This window comes from Caretta caretta, chromosome 10 (genome assembly GCF_965140235.1).
Source record: "Caretta caretta isolate rCarCar2 chromosome 10, rCarCar1.hap1, whole genome shotgun sequence".
Lineage (NCBI taxonomy): Eukaryota > Metazoa > Chordata > Testudines > Cheloniidae > Caretta > Caretta caretta.
This window is the reverse complement of record NC_134215.1, coordinates 12,330,029-12,355,209: the sequence shown is the minus strand read 5'-3', so window position 1 is coordinate 12,355,209 and position 25,181 is coordinate 12,330,029. Positions and strand designations below refer to the sequence as shown.

General features: G+C 44.7%; 1 protein-coding gene across 4 annotated transcripts in view; it reads right to left on the bottom strand.

Moving 5' to 3' along the window:
• MAD1L1 (mitotic arrest deficient 1 like 1) overlaps positions 1–25,181 on the bottom strand; it is a 563,294-nt gene that overhangs the window by 45,160 nt on the left and 492,953 nt on the right. The gene's annotated exons all lie outside the window — the stretch shown is intronic.

The following is a 25,181-nucleotide window of genomic DNA, read 5'->3' as shown; positions in this document are numbered from 1 at the left end:
CATTTTTTCCCTGTATATGTTTCTGAAGGAGTTTGAAATGAAAAAGGCATATTTTACTTATGCATCAGTGTCATCAGCTAGAAGCGTATCATCACAATGAACATTAGGACGATGGCAAAGGCAAACATCAAGGATTTTGTATAGGTCCTGCATAAATAACCTGGCTTTCTGATTTCTTGCTGACTTTTTAGAGAGGTTTATAGGGAACGGAAATCCATCCTTCAGAATGGAAATAATTTTTAAAGTTTGTTAAATTTTAGGTTTAAAAATGTAATTGGTGCCAGGTGATATTCTTGTGATTTATACCATGCTTTAAACACTAGACCCATTTAATCTCCTTTCCCAAAGACACAGGATCCTGTCCATGTGGACTGCATTCTCCTGACGCCTGTCCTGAGTTCATTTCTGGTAGTATGACACACACAAATGCTGAATACTGCCAGCCAGAATGCTGGTGGCTAACCGTCTCTCTCAGCATTTTGCCTTGGGAGGTAGGATGATTCCTTACCAAGGGGAGAGGGGAATTACGGGAATATGATGAGTCCAAGGGACTATGACTAGTTCTAAGGAATTTAAATTAAGCAGGAAAAAAAGAGGCGAATACTGGAGATATTTCTTAACATGAATGTCTATTTGACCACAGGATAGACTGTCACTTGAAACGGAACAGAAAATCTGCAAACATACTGTAAGGAACAACCCCAAATTGGCCAGGGTGTGGGCTAGATGAGCTAGGTCTTTTTCATCTCTAATTAGTTGGCCCTAGTGAGATTTCAAATAAAGAACAGAGGGGACAGAAAGAATACCAAGGTTTACATTTAAAAGCACAGAGATGCCACGTTTTTAAAAGCCCCAACACCTCTTTCTGAGTACTGGAGATGCAATTATGACATTCCAATCAAAGGGACAGGCCTGCTTTTCCAGGAATACTCCACTGAGTAAGAGACGGAAGGAGGGGAAATACTGAGACCATCACGGAATCCCAGTGTGCACTGATGGAATGACAGTCATCTCTATTGGATACCTCATTTTACCATTCATCATTCTCAGAGACTGATATGAAGGAGCCTGAGGAACAAATGAGCAAAGAATATAATGGAGGAGGCAACTAGAAAGCACAACGGACTGCATCTTCCTCTTATTTATAGAATATTGGGCCAGAAGTGTGTGTGACTGTCATGCATACTCCTCACTAACCAGCTAGAAAGGAAGCAGCAGTTGTGTAGAACCTGTAAGATGTTCCCTGAAATGAGGCAACTCATGGAAAGTGCAGATTGTGTGCCCTCTATTGGCACACAGAGTTGTGACACTTCTCTCTCTCTCAGTCTAAAATCTGGGGATAGCAGTTTCTCCAAGGATTAATAGTTCAATCAGAATGAACATGCCATTAGTGCACACTACTGGAAGAAACAGGGGAATCTCTTCAACAAACCGTGAAGTGAATTTAGGAGTGTAGAGCACATATGCAGAGTCAAGCCTGAATAAAACTCCAAAATAGTCAAGTTGCTGTCAAGTATCTTGAAATATTTGTGGCAGTAGGTGCCTCCAAAGAATAGAGCTCTCACTCATTCTTGCAGTTTTGAGGTAATCCTTTCCAAGTCATGCTTCACATGTCCCAATCCCCCATCCCAAATGTATTATCAAGGAAGGTTTCTTAAACAAATATCATCAAACATATCTACTTTTTCCATGAATGCAGCTCACAGTTGCCTACTTGATTCAGATCCTAGAGAAATTCCAAACATTTCTTAAATCCACAATGACATTTAGAATGAGGAGGTAAAAAGAATGGGAAAAGCCATGGACCAATGTGGAATCATTGCCATCAGAACAGCTCTGGAGTGCTTTGAAGGAGAATGCCAATGATAGTGAGAAAAGGCAAAGGTGCTGTAGAGATCTGGGTAAGTGCTGACAAAAAAAGAAGAAAACCAAGTCCCCAAAGGTCTCAGTTTCCACTACTCTCCTTGAAACATGCAAGTGGATAATCAGTGTTAATGTTAAACAGCTTCTTGTCTTGAAAAGAGACAGTCCAAGAGAGTCTGCCTTGCAGCATCAAGAGATAAGCCAGAAACATTTGACCAAGAATGGTGTCTTCAGACAGTTCCTGAAGCCACACATCCAGTCAAGTCAGCCATGACAATGGACCACCAAAATCAGTCAGATAAACTCTCACCCACACTGAACTACAAACTGTGCTTCCGCTGAATTCAGCATGCCACATGTCTAGAATACATGGAAACAAGAGCCGTAAAACACTGGCTATTCCCAAAGCCTACTTTAAGAATGTTTTAAAGTACAACAGAATTTTATTCAAACTACTTTTCACATCCTCCATTTGAAAAGTAAAGCTCTCTTAGTTACCTTGATCCCAACTGTATAGGGCCGAGAGAGAGACAGAGCTCTCTAAAACTGACCTAATATAGTGTTTCTACACAGGGATATAGGTCATAATATTGGGTGCTTCTAGGGACGGACATGAGTTCTTCGGCTCAGTAGAAAGCTGGGCATCTTCTCTTTCTGATGGGTTGAAGCCCCTGCTCTAGGCCTGCGTGACTGCAGTATAATAGATCTTAAAACCTTGAAATATTTGTCTTGGCTGTCTTGAGCCTTGAGTAGGTATAATTTTTGGGGAGAAATCAGGCAAAGGGTTGGGAGAGGAGTTAAACATTCTATGGGAGGACACTGATGTTTTTAAACAGTATCTGTTTGACACTACTCAGGGGTTTTGGAATATCAGAATAAAGCCCAGTCAGAGAGATTATTGGGTAGATAATTGGGTATATCTATGCAGTTTTTCTTTAAAGGCATCCTAAATCACATTAATGAAACTGGCTGTTTAACCAACCAAACAATGTGGAATATATTTTGTTTCATTCACATTATCAGGAAAATCCTATATCTAACTAACCCTTTACCTCCAGGTTACTGATCCAGAAACCATTCAAGGAGAATTCTGGAGTCAACATAAAATAGACAGACATCATTGCACCTCCTCCCCTCCTGCTGCCTTACAAGATGTGTGCTTAAACTCATTCAGCTCCTTCTGTAATACTCTGTTAGAGGACTATTAATTTTTGGCTCTAAAAACTGTACAGTTCCATTATGGTCCTATTCATAACCAGCCTGTAGGATGCTTGTAATACAGCCAGGCAGCACACGTTGAAAACACAGGATAATTGCACTAAGTTTTGGAAGTAACTCTGCAGCAATACTCTCCTGCTGCTGCAACTGCAGCTCCCGTTGGCCTGTAACCAGAGCAAAATGGCTAGAACAGCATACAGGGAACTCCTCTCTCCCCGCACTCTGGACCTAGTTCAAGGGGCTCTGCTGTGTTCATGCTTATCCTGAGCTAAAAAACAGCTGAGCACTAATAGATACCATTTCCCAGCCTTCTCTTCCTCCTCCTCCTCCCCTCTCCTCCTAGTTTTGGTATTCACAGATGCATGCCTCCTGCTCCTGTGAAGTCACAGCTGCAAACGCAGCAGTACCTGCCCAGAATTGAAAAGCTGGACATTACCAAGTAGTCCAGTTCTGCTGACTTATCATTTTGCTATCACCTACTCATTATCATGTAGAGAATCACCCTGACTTGGCTTCCCCACCCTCATTCCTGTGCCTGTTTCCCCTTTATATTAAACATGAGCTAGATGTTATCGCACTTCTCCTGTTCTCTTGTCCCCCACATCTCCCTATTGATGGTCTCTTTGGAGCTCCTGCTCGCTACTCCCCCAAGTCCTGCCTCTGATCTTCCCATTAACAACATAAAGAGACAAAGTCAGTATATGCTTGGCAACGCAGAGATGGGAAACAGCCATGTCAGCTCACTCCTATTTCACAGACAGAGAGAAAAAGGTGAAAAAAAAAAAAAAAAAAGCCTGAAAAGCACTGAAGGTGAGGGATCAAAATACAATGCTCTAGTTTAATGGGCCTGCATGGTTTTGAGTCTATTGTATTCTCATCCATCACTGAAGAGCAACTCACCACAAAAACTTGCTTCACAAACACCAACCTCTCTCACTATCAGAGATATTGGGGGCTTTTTAACTTGCACATTAACTAGCGCACAGAGGTTCTAGGAGCTTAATAATATCCCACAAATGCATTATCACCACTTCGGTCTGTCAAGAGCCTTATAACAACCATCCCACTCACCATCACATAGCGGGAAGATGTTACACACTAGCAGCCTTGGAAATGTTTTGGTTTGACTGGCACACCAGGTTGTGTGAAGATTTCTGACTTCTGAGGCAGGCAAAATCTTTGTATGTAAAATCTGGGAGTTGCAGAGCATACATAAAACTAGAGCTGTGCTTGGGGTCCCGGGGAATCAGTAAGAGCTGAGGGCTATGTCCAGGATCTTTAATTCTGCATGTCCAAAGAAATGTACTGTTAAAGGGGAGGCCAGAACAGCTGCAGCAGTGTGTACGGCTGACATGAAACCACATTCTCTTTAACAGCAGTGCTGAATCAGTAAAAAGAACCAGCGTAAAGAAGGAACTTTAAAAGAAGATGAAGAGGATGAAGTTAAACTTACGTGAGGCTGATCAGCTCAGTGTCTCAAATGACAGAGGTGAGATTACTGGAAACAAGATCTTCCCAATCTCTATTGCCAAACCCTGCTTTCCCCGTCACCTTCTATTCTTCAGCATTGCATGTTCTCTCGCCCATCCTAGTACTTTGTTTGGGGATCTCCAGCATATTAACCCTTCTGATAGCTCTCCCTGAAAGCTATTCTCAAATCTCTCCCCCCACCTCTCCTGCTGCCTCCGTGGCCTCTCTTTTTAGATGTCTCTCTGCCACATCAAATAAATTTTCTCCTAACTGATAGTGTTTCTATTGCACTTTGAAAATGTAAAGTGCTGTGCAAATCCCATTACCATCACCATCTTGCCTCCTAATCCTTCCACACTACTCACAATCCTCTTTCTGGATTATTAACTTTATTCCAAAGAGTTATTCCTAAAAGTTATTTTATGAATTCTCTAGGAGGTACACCTTATGCATGGGATAGAAACTTAGCCCTCTTCTTATGGTTTAACTGTGGGACAGAGACTACCTCTCCCCGCCCCCTTTATTCTTACCAAATAGCTGGAAAATGCCCCAGGGATGGATACTACTGCATATATTTCCTGGGCCTAATTGCTCCAAATGTGGGAGGGGCAGGGAGTATATATTTTGCCCTTTCTTATGGTAGGGGATGGGAAGAACATTAGTAAATGGGAGAATAGTGCCAGAGGATTTTTTATGTTTCAATTTCAGACACAAAATTCCAGGAACACTCTCTCCTGTTCCCAGTTTTGCCCTCGATGAGACCCTTGAGCACTCTCGCCGGCCCACGTTTGGTCCTGAGTGTCTGCCTTCTGCTGGGCATGTTCTTCTGGTAATCGCAGAGCATAACAACCAACAGAATTAGAGGTCAACTATAGAAGTTGGTGTCAGGCTCCACTGAGCTGTCCTGTTAGCTCAGGGACATAAGGACCTCACCCAAATACTGACCGATGAAGCCATATTTTCAAGTCCTTAAGCCACTTCTCATTTTTTTGGAGCCCATTCTTTGAATAAGTGCACTCCTGGCAGCTAGAAAGTGAGGGAGGCTAATGCTATTGTCTCCCGTAGGTAATTTTATCAGGATCAGCATCCTGAATAGAGCTGCAACCACTGCTGCTTTCTCTGAAGCTCAGAGAATTTGGAATTTAAAAAGGTATCTGGGTGACATTATATGATTTAAAAGTTAATTAAACTGAGTGATATAAAGTATAACAGCCCCAGGTGTTTGTTCCAAGCTAGCATGCTTCTACAGCATTTGGAAGGAAAGAAGGGGAGAAAATCTAATAAAAAGCCTCTGTGAAGTGTTCCACTAAGAAGTAATCACGCCATTAAATCATTCCGGTTCTGGAGCACTCCTAATAACTTCATATCTTGGCTATTCTCTCAGGCAAAGGCTCATTTCCATTGTTCTGTTGTCTTCCCTCTTGGGGTTGGCAGATTGTTCCTTTCAAGAACCCCAAGAGAGATTGCACAACATGGTGGAGAGTGAGGCAGCCTGGTGGCTTTGTAGGTTGAGCATGTCAGCACTTATGCCTTTGCTCTAAGGCATGTTAGATCCCTTCCTAGAGCTAACAGGAAAACATGGAATTAGACTGCCACCCCCACATTGCTGCTGGGGTGTAGAAGAAACAGAGACAGAGCCCTTAGAGTGGAAGCACTGTTGGGGCGCACAGTAAACTCTGACAAGGGCTTTAGGAGATTAAAGAATGCTGCTTGGGAGAAAGGGAGGGAAGCAGAGATGGGAGGAGGGACTGAGGACAGCAGCACAAAAAAGGGAATTAGGAGAAAAATATTTTTTCCATTTAAAAACTATGTTTATGGAAGTTGCAGTGACAACCATGCCAGTACTGTCTATAACAAACCTGAGGCACTAAAGCGCCTGCTACTTTCCAGTGAGAGCCCACTAGAATTACAGCACATCCTTCACACAGGAAGACACCTGTTCCCACGTCCCTGTTGAGATACTGCCATGTTCAGCAGGGTGCTGGCTTCCACAAATCTGCCCATCATCTAAGAAGAGTCCACACTGGACCAACATGATAACCTTCCTGGATAATGTCCCCTTCTCTCCCTTATCACCAAGTCCTGGTTTTAAAGCTTTAGGAGATCATCAGATCTTCTGAGGTCCATGGTCATTGGCCTCTTGTCAACACAGTCTGGTTCACTACCAAAGCCAACAGCATGAGGCTCACAGGGTGACAGATCAAGAGGGGAGAGTAGCTGGGTGATCGATGACAGGGTCACTGTGCTGGGGTAAACAGGCAGCTTTCAATGTCAGGAGCACTCATCAGAGCCCATGCAGCTCTTCAGAAGGCATCACGTCCAAAAGAACCGCTCTGCATTCCGAGGAAAGTCCATTTTTCCATAATTTGTCAGGTTAAAAAATGACTCCCTCTCCACCTACAGCACACGACCAATTCTCATGCAGTGTGCCAAAGCCTCCTTTCACTATTAATATCACTCATTGTGAAATGTAATTACCAGGTCTATCACAAAGCGTCAGGCACATTTATCCACTCTACACACTTGCTGACTCTAGACTACATCAGTCACTGGCAGGCTTGATCTGACAACGTCGTCCAATAGGAAAAACGGTTGCACAAGTTCCCATCTAACTTAGCCTACTTAAGTAGAGCAGCCAACAGACTTGGGCTTTGAAATTGGACAAAACAAATGAACAAGAGAGTATGGACGAGAGAGAGAATTTAACTTAACACAGTTTGTTAATTTAACTCCCAAAGAAAGAGCAATGATTAGGAATAGTGGGGTGTGTGGCTAGAGAAGACAGAGGACCAAATGCACTAGAAAACTATCCTAAAGGACAGTGTGAAATGCAGGGCTCCCTCCTACAGGCTGAGCTCAGCGCTGCTGGAAATTAGCTCATCAGGGCAAGAGCTCTCTTTAGCTTTACTCCTCATCACCACACTTTGGTTATAGCCAATGGAAAAATGTTATCATCTTCACCTGTTTGAGTCCCATCCTCTCCTACCTCTTCAAAGTCTTTTCAGACTCTCCCTGAACATGCATGCAGCATATTGACTCCCAATGCTTGCTTCAGTACCTCCCACCTGGCGGAACCTGAACAGCCATTCAGGGTGTAAACTCTGATTCCAAACCAATCACACAATACAGTTAGGGTCTACTTTGGAGATCTTATTATTAGGGGGATAAAACAGAAATCATCATTGCCACCAAACTAGCTTTTATTTTAAGCATTTTAAATTCCCCAGATCTAAATGCCATCTCTCTGAATCAGGCAGTGTGCTTAGAAGATTTTTTCCATCTACCATGCTTAGACTGTGGGCAGTTCCAGAGACTTTTTTTTATTTTTAAAACACACAACACCCACCAAGGGAACCCAAGCCCTTTTAAATTAAATAAGAATTATTATTTATTTTACTTCCCATGTCAGAACGGTCCCAAATTAGAATTAGTTACCTCATAATTAATAGATTCCTTCCCACGGCATCTGGAGAAGAATGCTTACCATCAGGTCTGGGGACAGTATGGCACTCCGCGAAGATCTAATCAATGGCCTTTGCTTACAATTATGCCTTCTCATCTCTGATCATTAATTAAGGTTTTAAAATTTAACTCTTTTGCTGCTACCCTGGAGCCATTAAAGGAGAACAGCATTGCAATAATGAGTCTCAGGTCCTGACATATGGACAGCCCTTCTTCAGCTTCCATGGATGAATGCTCCACATACCATTACCAATTAAAACAAAGAGGAAAAATAAGACGAACTGTTACTTTTATCCCTTCCTCTGTTTTTCACATCAGTCATCTTTTAGTATCCGACAAACACCACCAAGAGAGGAGACTGGAAAGGAGTGCCGTCTCTTTACCCTTTCCTACCACAGCATAACTGTTGGTGCTGTTTTTGATAATTAACCACTTGTGGATCATCTACCTTTAGATTTCACATAATGGTATTTCCTATTCTGATCCAGCCCTTTATAGGCATTATGGTAGCAGGTGGTATGCTATTAGACACTATGGCCACACTGAAGTGGTAGCAGGAAGGAGTATCTACTAAAATAGTATACTTCAAAATAACATAGGTGAAGGCCCACAGAAGAAGCTTTGATTTTATTTTTACACCTCAAACCAGTTATTTGAATGCATTATGAAAGCTGTAAATATATCCAAAGGACTTACTAAATATACATTATTAATTTCCACTCATTATTGATGACCTTATAAATTCACAAGCAATGGAACCATGATGGTTTTAGGGAAGGATCATTAATAATAAGTGGCGCTAAATAATGTATGGGAAGTCAGCTCATACTGTGTTCATATGACTGCAGTGCCTTATATTTATTTAAGTCGATTGTGTGTTGGCTTTTTATTCTTTGCAGGATAATGCTGGAAGTGCTACTGAGAACCAGAATTTCTGCCATTCTGTTACTGATTACAATGGATGGGTGTTCTATTTCTATGCACTAAATCTTGAAGTTAGAGCAAATCTCTAAAATCTCCTCTTCCCTCCATCATCGTTCCCTCCACTAGATAACACCATTGTTCCTCCACAATTCCATATCATTCCTTCTCACCCCAACACACTGAGAATGCTAGATCTTGAAACAGCCATATCTGGAGATAAACTCCAGCCATGCAAGCATGGAAGGTGAAGGAGAAGGAGCCAAAGCTGCAATCACAGAGTTATTCTGAAATACATGGGAAAACTGCATTGTTGACGAGTTAGGAAAGACAGGCCTTGTGCTGTGTGTATGTACAGAAGATTTTATTTTGGTTCCATCTGTTGGGGCTAATTTGTTAATTATTAAATAGATAATTTATCATTGCTGCCTGCTTGATCTGTGTTTATTACCCATTGTCTGTCGCAAAGAAAGCGCTGTATGAATAAAGATGGGATTAATTAATAAAGAAAAGTTCAGGCAATTGCAAACTTACAGTAGCTGCTTCCAGTCCCCATGCTCTGCGGAGCAAATATGGAGTGAGGGGAGAAATATCAGGTGCAAGCTCAAGTCTCTGAATTCCAAATTCCTACACTTCCCCACCATACTAACTGCTCTTGGCTGAAGAAAGGGAAACCTCATTTCTTAAGATGTTAAGTTAATACTAACTCTTTCTACCCAGGCTTCAGAAATATGACACAGCTTCTTGTTACACTCAATCTGGTTATTTCATTAACCTCAAACCTTGAATAAGCAACTTCAGAAGCTTTCTTCTAGAGACCAGTTTCGCTGCTGTTACTTAGAACCCCAGGGGGAGCAGTGGACAAGAATTATGTGAATTATTTCACATTGCTGCTGCTTGGGAAAACAATACACAGCAGTCAACATGTTAGATATATTGCCCCTGGACTTCACTGGTGACCCACTGTGATGGGGGAGAGTGGCCCCGCTCTGGTACAGCAGGGGTTAACCCTTCCTCCTGGCAACGGAAGCCCCGCCCCGGAAGCCCTGCTGGGCATGCTCCAACTGGAGAGTAGGTATAAAAGCCTGCAAAGGTACTCAGTCTGGGCTGACCACCGGAGGAGAAGGAGGCACACTGCCAGCTCCTAAGGAAGGACAGCCAACGCTCCAGGGGCCAGCCAAGCTGGGACACGCCCAGCCTCCCAGACGGAGGTCTTGACAGGAAGGGACAGACTGGAGGACCTCCCCCAGAGTGGAGAACACGACGTTGAGGGTAGGAAGTGACCCAGGGGAACTTTAGAGACAAGCAGCATTAAAGCTGCACTGACACTCAGTGTGTTGCAGGCGGATCCCCGCCGAGCTAAGCGTGAGGGGAAACCCCGCCAAAAGGCGAGCCCAGGGTCGGGACCCAGTGGAGAGGGCGGGCCCGGGTCCCCCTACCACTCCAACCATTGGGATACACTTCCCCGCCCTGATACTTGGGGCGCGTTGCCTGGACTCTGGCTGTTGGGCCACGCCGCCCTGATACTTGGGGCGCGTTGCCTGGACTCTGGCTGTTGGGTCCTGCTACCCCGACCAAGGGACGAGCACGGGGAAACTGGCCATTGGGCCACACAGGAACGCCCTTAAAGGCATGGGCGTGGGAACTTAAGAGTGGCAAGGCCCTGACACCCCATCCACCCCTGCCACAAAGGGGCGCTGCAGTGCTGGACCCATCACACCCACCTTCTGCATTTTTCCTATTGGCCTCAGGCTGGTAGGTCTGGGCTGCTGACGAGTGCGTATCTATATATTTTTAAAGCGCTGTTCTTTCCTGTTGGACAAAACATTCTGCAGGGCTGTTTGAACAGTTGCTTCCTCCTCCTTGCTTTCATTTTAGAAATTTACACTCCTCATTTTCACTATACAGGGATTTCAAGAGTGGCTAAAGAACCAATGTCCCTGTGTTCGCGTTGGCTGGCCCAGCTGTCTTGCTGCTGGCATGGTATGTAATGTAGCAATAAGAGTTATGGAAGTGTCGCACTCCATGATCGCTTCGTTAATCTCCATAGCAGACGATGGCTGCTATTTTCAATTTTTTACTAGCATTTACTCTGGAGGGAAGTGGGGAGGATGGCAGTGAGTAAGTAAGGGCCTGGAAGTGGTGAGAGTGGGAAGACAGATTTTGTCAAGCACCTTTCGGAAATTCCCTGCTAAAATAAACCTCTTGCTTTTGCAACTGACACATTAAAATGCAAAGGAAATAAGACAGACATGGAACCTACCATTTCATTAAGAAAATGTGACAGATCAAATAGTGAAATTCTCTGAATGCCAAAGGAATGTGACCCATTGAACGCCAAGAAAAACTCACGTTTATGGCTTAAGGGAAGGAAAACTGCTCCAAGCAAAAAAACCCCACAAAAGTCACAGAAATATAGACATGTGCTTCAGGAAAACACAGGGAATCATTGCTTATTTTCCCTCTGCTAATGCTAAATACCCATGATTAAATGATCATCACTTTTGATGGTTATGTTGTTCAACCATCTCAGCAGACGATGCAAACTTTAACAAAATAAGTCTCCAAACCCCCATCAAATAGGTTCTATTACATCCATTTTCTAAATAGCTGAATTGAGGCAAAAAAGCTAAATTACTCAACTAAGGTAGCCCAGCAAGTTAGTGTCTGAGCCAGGAATAGAACTCAGGAGTCATGATTGCAAGGCACGTGCTCTTACCATGAAACCACACTGTGTTTGATCTGGAGTAGGTTCTGCATCCAGGATGGGTTAAAAGCCTTCACAGAAGCCTTCATAAGAGAAACCTGACTTCAGCCCTTAAACTTGACTGCAGGGGTCTGTTACTTTAACAAAAAGAAAATGCTGGTGCCATATGCCTCTGTGGGTGGAAGTGCATCTTCATCACCTCAGCTGCTCATGATCAATTTAACAACCATTTTGCACAAACAAAAGTTTCCTTGCTGAATAAATTAATTATGACAGAGTAAACAACAACTTTTTAACAATGCATGTTTCTATGTGATTGCTTTTTTGATTGGTTGGTTTAACATCTGAAATTTAATTTTCAACTTGATTTTCCTCATGAGATTTTCAACACATGGTCAGGCTGACAAATCACCTGGGGAGCTGCCAGGATTCACTAACAGGCTTTTTAGAATCGTGACTTAAGACTTCTACTCCCCGCCCTGATATGACCACACTTTTGTGTTATCATTAATGAAGGAAAAAGCCAATCTACTCTATCAACACATTCCCCCCCCCCCTCCCAGTTTTACCTTTAAATTTATTGAGACACATGTTGCTTGGTGGACTGATCCCAGGTCTGGGAGCCAGGCACTCCTGGCTTTGAATCTAAGATCTGACCATTTCTCTTCCTATGGCCTGGAGCAAGTCCCTTAACTTCCCTGGGCCTCATTTTCCCCATCTGTAAAACAAGCATAGTAATATTAACTGATCTCACTTGGGGGTGGTGAAGATTAATTAGGTTTGGAAAATGCTTGGAAGATGTATGCTACTGTACACGGGCTCGGTTTAGAACAAAAACCCACAAATGTTCACTCTTACACTAAGATGAATATACAAATATATGAATGCACTAAGCTATCTCCATTGAAGGCAAGCTGGCAGCTTGGTCACTGTTACAGCAGAGCAAAGCCACTTTCAGCCCGGCAGAATTATCTAGCTGTTAATAAAGGCTACAGTTCTGTATGCCTTTCTGTTCAGTCAGTCTTTAGAAAAGGGCTTGAATATGCTTCTCTCTCCTTGTCTCACTCTCATGATTTATATTTTCATTGTCAGGCACCCCACCTGCCAGAGATGTTCCTGCACTTTTAAAGATTCATAGATATTTCAGGTCAGAAGGGACCATGATGACCATCCCGCCTGATCTGCACAACACAGGCCATTGAAATAAACCCAGCAATTCGTGCATCAAGCCCACAACTTCTGGTTGAGCTCTTTTGGAAAGAGAGAACCAGTCTTGATTTACAGACTTCAAGCAATGGAGAATCCGCCACATTCCCAGGTAAGTTGTTCCAATGGTTAATCACCCTCATGTAAAAATAATTTCCCCTTATTTCTAAACTGAATTTGTCTAGCTTCAGCTTCCCGCCCAATGGATCTTGTTAAACATTTCTCGACTATATGAAAGGGCCCTTCACTATCAGAAATCTCTTGATGCAAGTACTTATAAATGGTGATCAAGTCACCCCTTCATCTTCTCTGTTTAAAGCTATAGCGATTGAGCTTTAGTCTCTTGCTGCTTTTAGCACCGAAGTTGCAGGCAACAGAAAAGGATGCCACCCAACAAGAAGTTCCGTTGTTTTCATGAGACACCAAGTCAAAAATGGTAATAAGACAAAATGCCAACCATTGTGCTCTGCATCACTCGTCAGTTCTCTAGGTTATTCTGCCTCCCCCATTTTAGGTCACATTTAAGTCTTTAAATCAAGGTTGAGTGTCTATTTCTAAAAGATGCTAGCCATGAGAACCGTGCCACTTGACACTAAAATGATGTCATAGCACACTCTGGAGCATTTAGTGCACGGCAATAGTGTCCACGCAGTCAGTGAATGTGTGGCAGGCTAGAGCGCTGTAGATTTACACCACCGCTTGCTGCATGCTAACTGACAGTGTAGGCAAGCCCTGAGAGCAGAGAATTTGTTCAAGGATGAGAGCAAGCACAGGAGCTTAGCAACACTGGACAGCACGCGTGACCGAGAACTGGGCGAAGAGGAGAGAACTGTCCAAGAGATCTGGGAAGAAGCTGCCCAGTTAGTATTAGGGGAAGAGATGATTATATTTAGGTAATCGGCATGATGGGCAGAAAAAAAAACCAAACAGCCTTGGAGGAGAAAAGAGCTGGCAAAGAGCCTTGAGAGGAGACAGGTGTTGAGATAGCTAGCGACCTCTTAAAGAGCAAAAGCAATAAGCCCACTGTGGGATTTTCAGTAATAAACAGCATTCTCCACAGCGTGTCCCTGATTGCCCCCCCCTGGAGGGGCTGAAGCTCTTTGGAGAAGATGCTGTGTCGGCGCCTGAAGCCAAGCTGTAAATGTAAATCACTGGTTAACTAGAGCATTTTACATTCACACCCTGGCTTTCCATGCACTGGCTGACCGTGTAGACAAGCCTGCACTCTCCTGGACATATTACATTTACAGCATGTCCTGTCCCCCACCTACTGCTCCTCTGTACGACTATTGATCTATGGGACATCTCTTCTCCAATGCTGCTCTTAACAAGAGCCAATCTTTTCCCTCCACTCAATGCTGCCCTAACCGTGTCCTCTCTTCTCTTGCTGCTGCTAGCTCACCGTCAGTACATGCTCTCCCGCCCCTTGCCACGGTACCTGGAACCCCTGCTTTCTCTGACCTCATCCCAACACTGCCCTCTGACTCTTTCATTCTTTCAGTCAGGCCTGCTAGCACCAACATTAGCTGCTCAGTACTGCTAGGTTTCACCATCGTTTTTATAGGGAAATAGCCTGTGTGCAAGTGATGGAGCCAGTGCCCACATGCAGCACCACAACTCCTTGGTACAACTGCCTCTTCCTCTGTGGGATTCCTAAGGGACATCCTTCCATCATTACCTTGAAGGGGTAGGGAAGCAGGGTGGGAACAGCTGGGCTGGGCTGTCACCTTGATTCTTTGATTCCTCCCACATTTGCACTGCTTCAAGGTAGCAAAAGTGTCTCTTCAAGAAGCTCATGGTAGGCACGAGCAGGCTGCATTTATCATTAATCATCTCTCCTCACTCTGAACTGGAGTGCAGTGGCAGGCATATTTTGATTTGCTCTAAATTGACTGGTAATGGTGGTTCCAGACATCAAAAATGACTGTAATTACATCTGTGTCAGGGCTGTGCAGCCATGTGATAATTGTGTCAGTAGAGCGACAAAGGGAGAGGGGTGCCAGGATCTACACTAGGTATTGGCGTGGAAAAGGGGAAGGCCAGTCCAGCAACTAGCAATGCAAGTTTATAAATTCAAATTAGGAGGTACTGGACCATTAACGAGCATCAGATCTCAGCTTAATGGAGTTCAGGATAAAGGATCCAACGTTACAGCAGCAAAGGAGGAAACAACTGGGAAGCAGCAGACATGCTGCAGGTGCTGTGAGTGGCCCGTGCTCTTCCCATATCATCTGAATCTGCTTTATGTAAAGGACGCAGACAGGGGAGGGAAGGCAGAGGTCACGGCTTGGTGTCAATAAAATGGAAAAAATGGTACCAAAGACAATAGGATTTTTTGTTTGTTTCATTCTTCTGCTGCTTTTCTTCCTCTCCTCTGTCTTCCAGGTGTTCTGTACATGTTGAACTGACACTTAGCACAACAGGACTTAAGGGTGCTCAGGAAATGGGGGATTTAAAACACTGCCTCAGTCTGTTTAAAGAGCAGGATTCCAAAGCCCATAGCCTCTGGATTTTTCCCCAGTTATAAAGAGCAGAGATTTTTTTCTCCCCACCAGCAGTGACAAACATAAAGCTCAGCACATGGGCCACCTGTCCAAGTACCTGTGTTGTTTAATTTAAAGTGAATTTGGCACTGGTGGAAGGAACTGATTGTGAACAGTGGAAACTCGACGCTAATAATCCACAGAACAAGCGCCACAAGGTGGCAGCCATGCCTGCTTTCTCCAAGTGCCTTGCCAGCAAGCCTGAACCCTTGCTCTGAGCAAGGGTGCCTCAGTCAAATCCCCAACCTTTCTGCCAACAGCCAGCATAGTGGGGGGTAGTGTGTTGACAACCTGCCAACCAGGGTGGTGGTTTCCGTTTTGAGTACGTTCCTTCTCTCTAGGAACTTCTTTCCCAGAGAGAAGCTGCTGTCCAAAGGGAATGATTTTCTGTCACTAATGACCTGGGCCAGATTTGACCTGATGGCCTACAGCTGACAAGATCTAGTCTCTACTTACCAGTCCTACAGCTGTGCTAACAGTGAGAGCTCATTTCCCCCCCTTCACTTTAGAATTGTTGTCTGTTGGTTTTCTGGAAGCGGACTGGTATTCAATAAGGAACAGCCTTCCCTCATCACCCCTCTGTTTTTCCTCTTGCCCCTATGATACCCTGACAAAGGGGACGTTGGCAACAAACACACCTACAGATTAGAGACTGCAAGATACATATTTCTATGTGATTGCTTTTTCAGTTTACTGGTTTAACAGAAGGCTGCCATTCACAAATACGGGTGCAAAGAGGCACAACCTTACAGGTGTAGAAGGACAACGTTAACTCCACTCCCAACAACATAGCCAGAGCTCTACAAATGGATCGAGGATGCTCACTGTAAAAGCAGGAGGCAATTAAAGAAAGCAGTGTGTTTCCCACGGAGGCCTTTAGGCAATAGCAGCATGGGGAAGGGAAAGAAATCAACTCTTAAGAGTTGGTTCCCACCAGTACTGCTCAGTACTCTGGACATAAATTTTGTTACATTAACGAGTCACAGTGGTCACATAACCTGCCATTCCATCACTTCTTGCTTTCTAATGGCTCCTGTCGGAGTTCTAATCGGAGTAAAATGCTGGAGGAGCCTCTCAAATGGCCACGCTTTACTGCTGTCAGTCTGTCATTGGTGCCCCATGCCAATGGGGCACGAGAGAACAATCTCTTACTTCAGAGATCAAAGTTCCACGTTAATGACCAGAAACTGCTGCTCGCCCCGGGTGCGGACAGGCTGAAAAACTTGCTCCCTCTCAAGCCAAAAATCTCACTTATTTATGGGAGCAACAGTTAATCCAGTTGATGGCTCTCTGTCATCATTATTTATTTCTTGTTTAATGCCCAAATTGCAGCGCATGCTTGCGAGAACATAAGAGAGGCATAGTCCCTTCCTTGAAGAGCTTTCCATCCAGGACTAGACAAAACGCATGAAGGGAGACCAGCACAAGGGGTAGAGGGTAGTGGCTGGCAGAATGGGCGTATTCAGATAAAGCACTCCATTGCTCTGTGCTTCTACAAGGCTACAGGGGTATTTCAAACAACGTATTACATACTCTTAAAACATGTCATGAAGTGGGTGGTTTGTTTTTTGTGGGGGTGAGCTTCAAAAGGGGAAGAAGGTGGTGGTGTTTGTGGGGGGTTTTGAGGAGAGAAATTAGAAAAGGGGGATAAGAAAGGAGAGGGGCAATCTGAGGTTTCATCATCCTGCCTTACAAATGTTGGACTAGCCACAACTATGTCCAAATATCAAGAGCCAAGGCTCCTTGGGTGGAGTCACAATATGGGCATTAGGCCCTCATGCTGCCTTAGCCCCACTCAGCCTGCCACAACTCGCTTTGGACTGACTGATTTTACAATGCTGGCAGATCACTCTAAGCTCCTGGTGGGACTGTCCTAATCTTTCTTTTTAAAAATAAATGGCCAAGAAGGGCAGCCAGACAGGTACTCACAAGGTACAGTATTCCCAGGAGGCAAGGGCCCTGGCTTTTGATCATTCATGTCCTGCACTCTGCAGGTACGAGGATCATACTTTGATGTTATATATCGCTTTTCATTTGATGATTGCAAAGTGCTTTAAAAAGACAAGCAAGTATCATCTCCTTTAGATACAGGGCATTTTTATTATCTGTACTCTATATACAGCTTTGAGGCACAGACAGATTATGTCAAGTGACTTGCCCAAGCTTACACAGCAAGTCAGGAACAGAATTCAGGTCTAATCACTGGACAATGCTGCTTCCTCTGATTTCTGCATGCAAAACACTTGAGTAGTTTTCCTGTGCTGCATGCACAAGGGTTCTTTGCCTATGCACAAATTCAGGCACAAAAGGCTTGATCATATGTTATTGAAAAAATTAAGACGTATGACTCTCTTTCAGGCAACCCCAAATACCGAGACAAGACACAGTTAGGACCTGAACACTTCCAATGTTCACACAACTGGTGTGCACAAAACAGTGTCTGAATTTGGAGAGTCACATTCTGTAGTATGGCAAGAATGCTTGGAAGCTGCAAGTTTAAATAACACCACCGAAGATTTGGCTTCTTTATAGAAATAACATTTATCTCCTATTTGGGTTTATTGTTGGCATTACAGGCCAGATGCAGTCCTGGCTCGTTTTTGCCTATGGTCTTACGTTTACCTGTTAAAATTTTTTTTGAAAATGTTTAGCACACCAAAGACCTTGCTGACTGCAGGATCAAAGCTGAGACTACGCAGAAAAGGCAGGGGCAGGCCACCGAGTCACCCCATGGGGCTAGAAGAGAAAAGAATTGTGATGGTGCATGTTAGTGGGTGTCCCCGTGAAGGGGATCAATAAACCTAGAGACTAAGGCCTTCCTAATGATGACCCAGGGACATTCTACTGCTTGCCATGAAACTCTGCTCTTGGTCCTTCCTGTCAGACTTCTTCCTAGGGCTCAGCAGCTACATCTTCCACACGTTAGGGAACAGAGTAGCAGCCACTGAGTCGTGTTTGCCTGAGGTGGAGTTCTGTTCCATGGCAGTTGCGATGCAGTCAGAGGCTGTGCTGCTGTAACAGCCCAAGGCTGTCAGCTGTGTGCTTGTGGATTTACTCTCTGTGAAGCACAGAATTAGTCCTCAGGAGCACAGAGGACTTTATAAACATGAACAGGAGTGTGACCACATCCAGGGAACGTGGTCTCTGTATCAAGATTAATTAGTCTGATGGGGAAGCCATCTGCTGGTAAAAGGTTATAAGCTTGGCCTGTTATGTTACTTTCTCCTGTCCTCTCCCGCTCATCATTCTGCCTTCAACCCTCTCCTCTTTGCTGGTCTAGTTTCAGCCAATTAGTAGGTATCAGATGCCACTGCCTAATGGCATCTGATCCTGCAGCTTCCAGTTCTCTCTGAGATTCATTAAATCCTTCTGACTGCTCATTCTTATTCACTTGTTCAGGTAGCCAAATAGCGAACAATCACAGCTTCTTCCATTGGATGCTACCTGGAGTGCAACTGCATTCCAACCTTCCCTCCCCAAGCTGTCCTTGATAGGTCTACTCCTTGCAGCACCAGCTGATTCAGAGGTCCTCAGTGCAAACAGATCTACTAATGCTGCTTCACTCCCACCTTTTCGCACACTGCTCACAGAGGGAAGGAGGCTAAGGAGAAAGATCAGAGGAGAAAAAAAGGAGGCAACTTATTGATAACATTGTACTGCTTCCACTCTCACACAACTCCGTTAAAGACCACACAACTCCGCGCTTCCTCAGGTAGAGATGGCCCTAAACCAAAGGCCTACCCCTGGATCCACATACCACTTCCTTAGCTTTGGGAATGTTTGGATATCATCTTCGCTGCTTGGGCTCATTTCTACTCTAACAAGGTCGCTGCTTACAGGAAGGCTAGTGGCATAGCAGACACAGCTGGACACCGCATAGTTTGGTGGAGGTATGGAAGCGAGGTTCTCCTTACTGATTCATCAGCTTCGTGGAGGCCCATTTCCCCTCCTTATTCCACAACCGTCCTTCATTGTCTCTACCCGTTCCTTCTCAGAGGAGAGCTCACCTCCACTTTAGCCTTGAAGGACACAGCTGTCTTCTGGCTATGCATACACACCTGAGCTGAAGTGAGTGGGACATAGATAGTAGTAAGCACAAGTGTTGGTAATTACAGAGAAACTGCAGTAATGTAAGATGAAAGAGTGCAGTGTGTCTAACTCCAGTTAGAATCAAGACCAGAGGGAACTTTCTTTTCTGTTTGGACGTATCCCGCATCTTTCAGCTCGGATAAGATGGTTTGCTGGAAGGAAACAAAATCCTGTAGTTTATGGAAACAAACACTCACTCATAAGGACCAGCTGTTCCAGGAAAAGGAATTCCATGCCTCAGTGTAAAGACTATTTAAATACTGCACAACACCACATTTCACTCATGGCTTCTGTATATCATACTTTATGAGCCAATCCATATGCTTCACCTGGCAGTGAGACTGTACTGTCATTTTCACTGAGCTAATGGGAGCCAGCAATGTTACCTGCCTCTTGGAGGATGGCATTCTTACCTAAACCAATATTTGTCTAATAAAAGGTCAGCCTATTAGACAGCATCTATTTGCAAAATTAAGAGCCTCTCTCTGGCAGCTAAATGCTTGCTTTGGATTTGGAATTACTGTAATTAAAGTTACATTGTGCTCGGATTGGTGCCAATCACTGCAGAGCTCCAGACATGACCTGCCATTCCCGGAACCAGGCGGCTGAGCATCCCACTCCATTAGCTCTGGGGAATTAGCTGTCATTAACGAAGAGATGCACACTCCTTCGTGTTGTCAAACCGCAATCAAGCAGGTCGCAGGTTGAAGAATAAATACTTTCAGAACAAGCCCAATTACACCATTTACATTTCATTACAGAACCTGTTTAATCCACTGATGGGCTCCCGAGTTCTTCTGCCTAATAAACAGCATTTCAGAGGAATTAATAGGCCCTGCAAAACATGCTAATTACACTCTTTTGCATTGCATTTGCAATATTGATTTTTAAAGTTGCCACTTCCCCCTGTCCCGCAGCTTTAACTTTCAGCAAAAGGCGTCTCAAACCAGCTTAATTACTGGAGAGTTTAGAAGCTAATGCATGTCACTTGTCAGAGGTGAGCCCTGGTGAAGACAGAGATACCGCGAGGGACTTCATGTCCCTAACTTGCATGAGCTCCTTGAGACGACTATTGGAAACAGCTGCTGAATAGCAATTACAGATGGAGAACAGGCTTCAGCAGAGACTTTACCATAGCAACCAAGCCTAGCTGGACCTGCTCCCCAAAGATGCTTCTTGCTCACAGAGACCACAGCAGCGGAACGGGTACGACAACAGCATAACCACAGCAATCTCGTTTTGATTTGAAACTGAAGCTATTTGATACTTGCCTGGGCCCTGAGCTGTTGAAAAACAAAAATTACATTTATTTCCAAATTGTGGGCCTCCACTAAACCATCAGTGCTGGGAGAATCTCAAGAATAGAACAAATTAGTGGCACTTGTTAAAAACATACAGGCTGGCTGTTTCTTCTCTCTGACTCTTTCTTTTTGCCCACTCAATTTATGTCCCATTCTCTCAACAATTCCAGGATTCTAATCTCCTCCTCTGCTACTCTTTAATCCCAATTCCCCATTCAGCAGCATTTCCCTCCAAACTCTGACACACCGCATTATTCTTTCTGCCTTCGCCTACCAAAGTGGCTCAGTAACTGTTGAAACCACTCAGAAGAAATGATGCAATTAAGGACAGCAGAGCTTGCAGGGTCTTTAAACAGAGCTTGCAATAATGGAGGAAACCTTCCACTGTTTCTTTCTTGCTTGCTTTGCAAACACTTGAGAGGGAAGGAAAAGCCAATTGAGGGCACTCTTATGTCATGACACTGCAAAGTGCAGACCTGCTTTGCCTGGAAAGAAGAGGTCTCACCCAGGTAGTAAGATACACACGTCTGGATGCATCCAATAGGAGTGACAGATAACACACATGGGGGGGGGGGGAGAAGAGAGACAATCACTCAGAAAGCAATGACATTGTCCAGCAAAATGATGTATAAAAATCAGAAAAGACTGTTGTAAATGTAAGTATATTGACCATGGATTCCTTTTCCTTCCTTCTCTCCCAGCTTCCCATAAGCTTTCTCCAACAGATAACATAAGCCCCTGGAGGAACAGAAAACAGAGCAGGGTACAATATAAGCCAACCTAAGGAGCAATCAAAAGTGCAACAATGAGTAAATTACACTGATCAGAAGTGTTGTCTCTTTCTTCTGGCTCAGCCAGAATAAAAAGGTGGGAAGATGACTGAGAATCTGTCCCTCATTTATGCTGCAGCTTTTGAGTGCAAAATGGAATGGTCCCTCCCAAAACATGCAAGGTGACGGACAGTAGGAAAATGTGACCAAGAATTTCACTTCTTCTGTATCTAGTCTATGTGAATGCATATGCAGGAGTAAGCTATTGTATCAGTCAGAATCTTTTGTGCTAGCTCAGTCATCCATGTAATCCACAATCAGAAATCCAAACCAGATGTTTCCAGCTGCTTCAGATAACTACAGTACTCACTGGCCTCACATCTGCTGTTCAAGAAACTTTATGCTATGAAGGGTCTGGTGATTTCCTGATATGCTTCTTGCAAGATTCAAGGAGGCTCCTCCAGTGACCCCATGCCTTTTCCTTGCCTTTCTTTTTAACCAGAACATCTGGGATGTAGGAGGCAGCTGTGCTGAACTCACACAAAATAGGCATCCAAGAAGAGTGGCTGGCACACTGCACATTTTAATAACAATAATAATAATGATGATCACGTGCATGGGACCTTTCATTCCAAATGATCTCAGAGCAATGTACAAACTTAAACTGATGTACAAATAGCACAGTGGGATCACTTCACCCACATAAGCATCAAGCTGGGTTAATTAGTTATTGTCTGAAAAGTGCTTTGAAATACCACTGATATTATTTACCATTCAGCCGCGGCTTAACAGCGTACATCAACACTAAACCAGTTTAGAACAGGAAGCAAAGAATACCATCTATGTCCAGATGCACATACAGGTGGAATTTAGGTAGGCAGAATGCAATTACGTTAACATTTGGTGCAATGCTGGGCCTAGCAAGTCATTTCGTTTGAAAAGTGCCTTACAACCTTAAGAACCACAAGTGACTTTTCATCTCTTCTACAGTGCAAAACCTGCAACAACACACCATTTCTCAATGCCATGCTAGGGCTCAGTTCTGACTCAGAAGGAAGAATTCTACATAAACACCCACACCATTTCCTCCACCATCCGGAGTTTTCCCATCCAAGTGCTAACCAAGCCGGACCCTACTTAGCTCGTGAGATCAGAGAAGACCACAGTCTAAGGAGAAACCATTTTTAACCAGAAGAGATAAAGCTGTAGCCAATTTTTATATTAAGCGAAGAAAAGCAAATAAAGGAAAAGAAAAAGTCAAATAATTGAACCTCAGCCCTTTGCCTTTTTAATTACCTACAGAAAACAACCCACAGCTGCCACGTTTGCCACACAGGTAAGAATGAGGAGTACAGGCAGGTACTTTTTTGCCAGTGGTTATATTGATTAATGTTTTCAAACAAACAGATGTACAGCTGGAAAGCACTAAATAAAAGTTAGCGGTTCGTATTTTCAACCCACTGTTTTCCCTGGGCGTTGAGCCAGTGACTACAGACTGAGGAACGTTGCTATTTAAAGAGTTATCTTGAATTGCAAAGTCCAGTACTGAACACAACTCATGACGATCCCCTCTGCTGGAATCGGGGGCAACCGACAGTGCTCTCCAGAACTTTCCGTCCCCGGTCAATCTGCAATGAGGTAGCCTAGTGATGTGCTTCAGACAACTGTCTCCCTTCCAGCTTCCCCAGATGGAATGAGAACAGAAACTCCAAACCCTCATCAGCAAGGACCGGGAGTCATTCACACACAAGTAACCTTCCCTGTCTGTTGCTGTCAAGGAAGATGCAGTAAGGTTATTCTGGGAAACTGCGAGAAAGGAGGGAACGGCGCAACAGTCACTGCTGCTAAGTCTCGCAAAGAAGTCAGCACCGTTCCCTGTGAAGCCACCTCTTTCATACTTGTCAACCAAAGATAGTGCTCCTACAACATTTTCTACAGGGACTCTTGCTAGGAGAGGAAGAGGTCTGAGAGCTCCTACGCCACTAGTTGCTGCGACAACTGGTAAGACCAGAGTTCTTTTTAAGTCCTGTCAGAGCTAGTGCACTATAACCATAACTATGAGGACTCCGTGCTAGGAGAACTAGGACTTAAGCAGGCAGGAATTCCTCCAAAGCCAGCCTGCATTCCTAGATCATTCCGGTCACTTCGCTGGGGAAAAGCGAGCAGGACAAGCTGGAAGTGTGAAATTGTGATCTTATTCTAAGGAACACTGGACTTGTGGCTATTTGTAAACCTCTTGGGACCACCAGTGTGACCTCCTGCATTGTGGGTTTCCTGGTACTATGGACTCTTCAAAACAGCATGCTGTGTCCTCTCTCATTTCAGTAGGTCTGAGCAGGAATAATGAATCGATGGGACTGCGAGCATCTGCCCACATTTCCAGAGTCCGGGGAGGCCAGGAGGCCACAAGTGGTGCAGCACATGGGGCAGCAGTGTGAGGAGAGCTCCTTCACGGGGCCGGCTTGGGGCAGGACAGCGAGAGGGTGTGCGGTGAGAAGGAGGGGGAGGGGAGGGGGAGACAGAGAAAGTAAAAGGATGGAGGAAGACAAGAGGAGCACGGGAGGGGTGGTGGAGAGGGAGACAGCATGAGGGTGATGCGTGTTTCAGATTGGCACTCAAGGTCGTATCACAGCTAACTTGGGTTTCTGGCATGCTGCAGAAAAAAGGTGGCCACTGTGGTGTTAGGATGATGGCTCATAAGCATTCTGGGTGTTACCCACACTGGTTGCAGACAGTGACTGGAAAGCTCCTGAGACTGGCCATCCTGCATTGCCCCTCGTGCTCTCACGCTGGCCTGCTGAGTCCCTTTCCTGTGAGCCAAGTGTGCCACAGAAGGACCTGCAAGATCACTCATTCCACCTAGTACCTCATCTATGGCGGAGGAAAGCCTGAGGTATGTCTACACGGCAGCTAGGTGGGCGCGTCTCAGCTCGGCTAGACAGATGCGCTTGCTCTGCTAGCACTAACCCACAGGGGGCAGCACTGGTGGCAGCTCAGACTAGCTTCCTGAGTACAAACCTGCCCAGAGCCCCTGGACATGCACTTGGGTGGCTAGCCTGAGTCACCACCTGCGTGACCCCTGGCAACACTCCTACTTTTAGTGTGTTAGCTTGAGCGGAGCCAGCACGTGTTTGCCTGCCTGAGCTGGGAAGCACACTGCCGGCTGCAGTGTAGATGTACCCTCAGAAGCTACAGTGAAGACGTATGACTAATCCTAAGTGACAGCTTCCAACATAAAATAAGGAGAATAAGCTTGAGCTACCCAAATGGCCTCAGTTTAGTTGTTCAGCTCCTTCCTCAATGACTGAACTAACCTGCAGGAATCTGTTCACAATTCATTTTCATTAACCTATTTTGCCTTCAGGAGCACAGATCTAGGGCAAAAACTGGCCACTGGATAGTAGTGGAGGGCACTGGGCTACCTCACCATGATGAGAGGCTAGTGTCTGCCAGGCAATGAGGAAGTGTCCACTAGGGAAGAGGAAGCATCACTTCACACATATCAGCACAACCAAATATCAAATGTCCCCACTTGTGTGCAACATGCATTTGACAGCAATACGGCACGCATTTCCAGTGTATGCTTTCATTCGAGTAGGAAGAACAGGGGCTGGACTCAAGACCAGAAGGC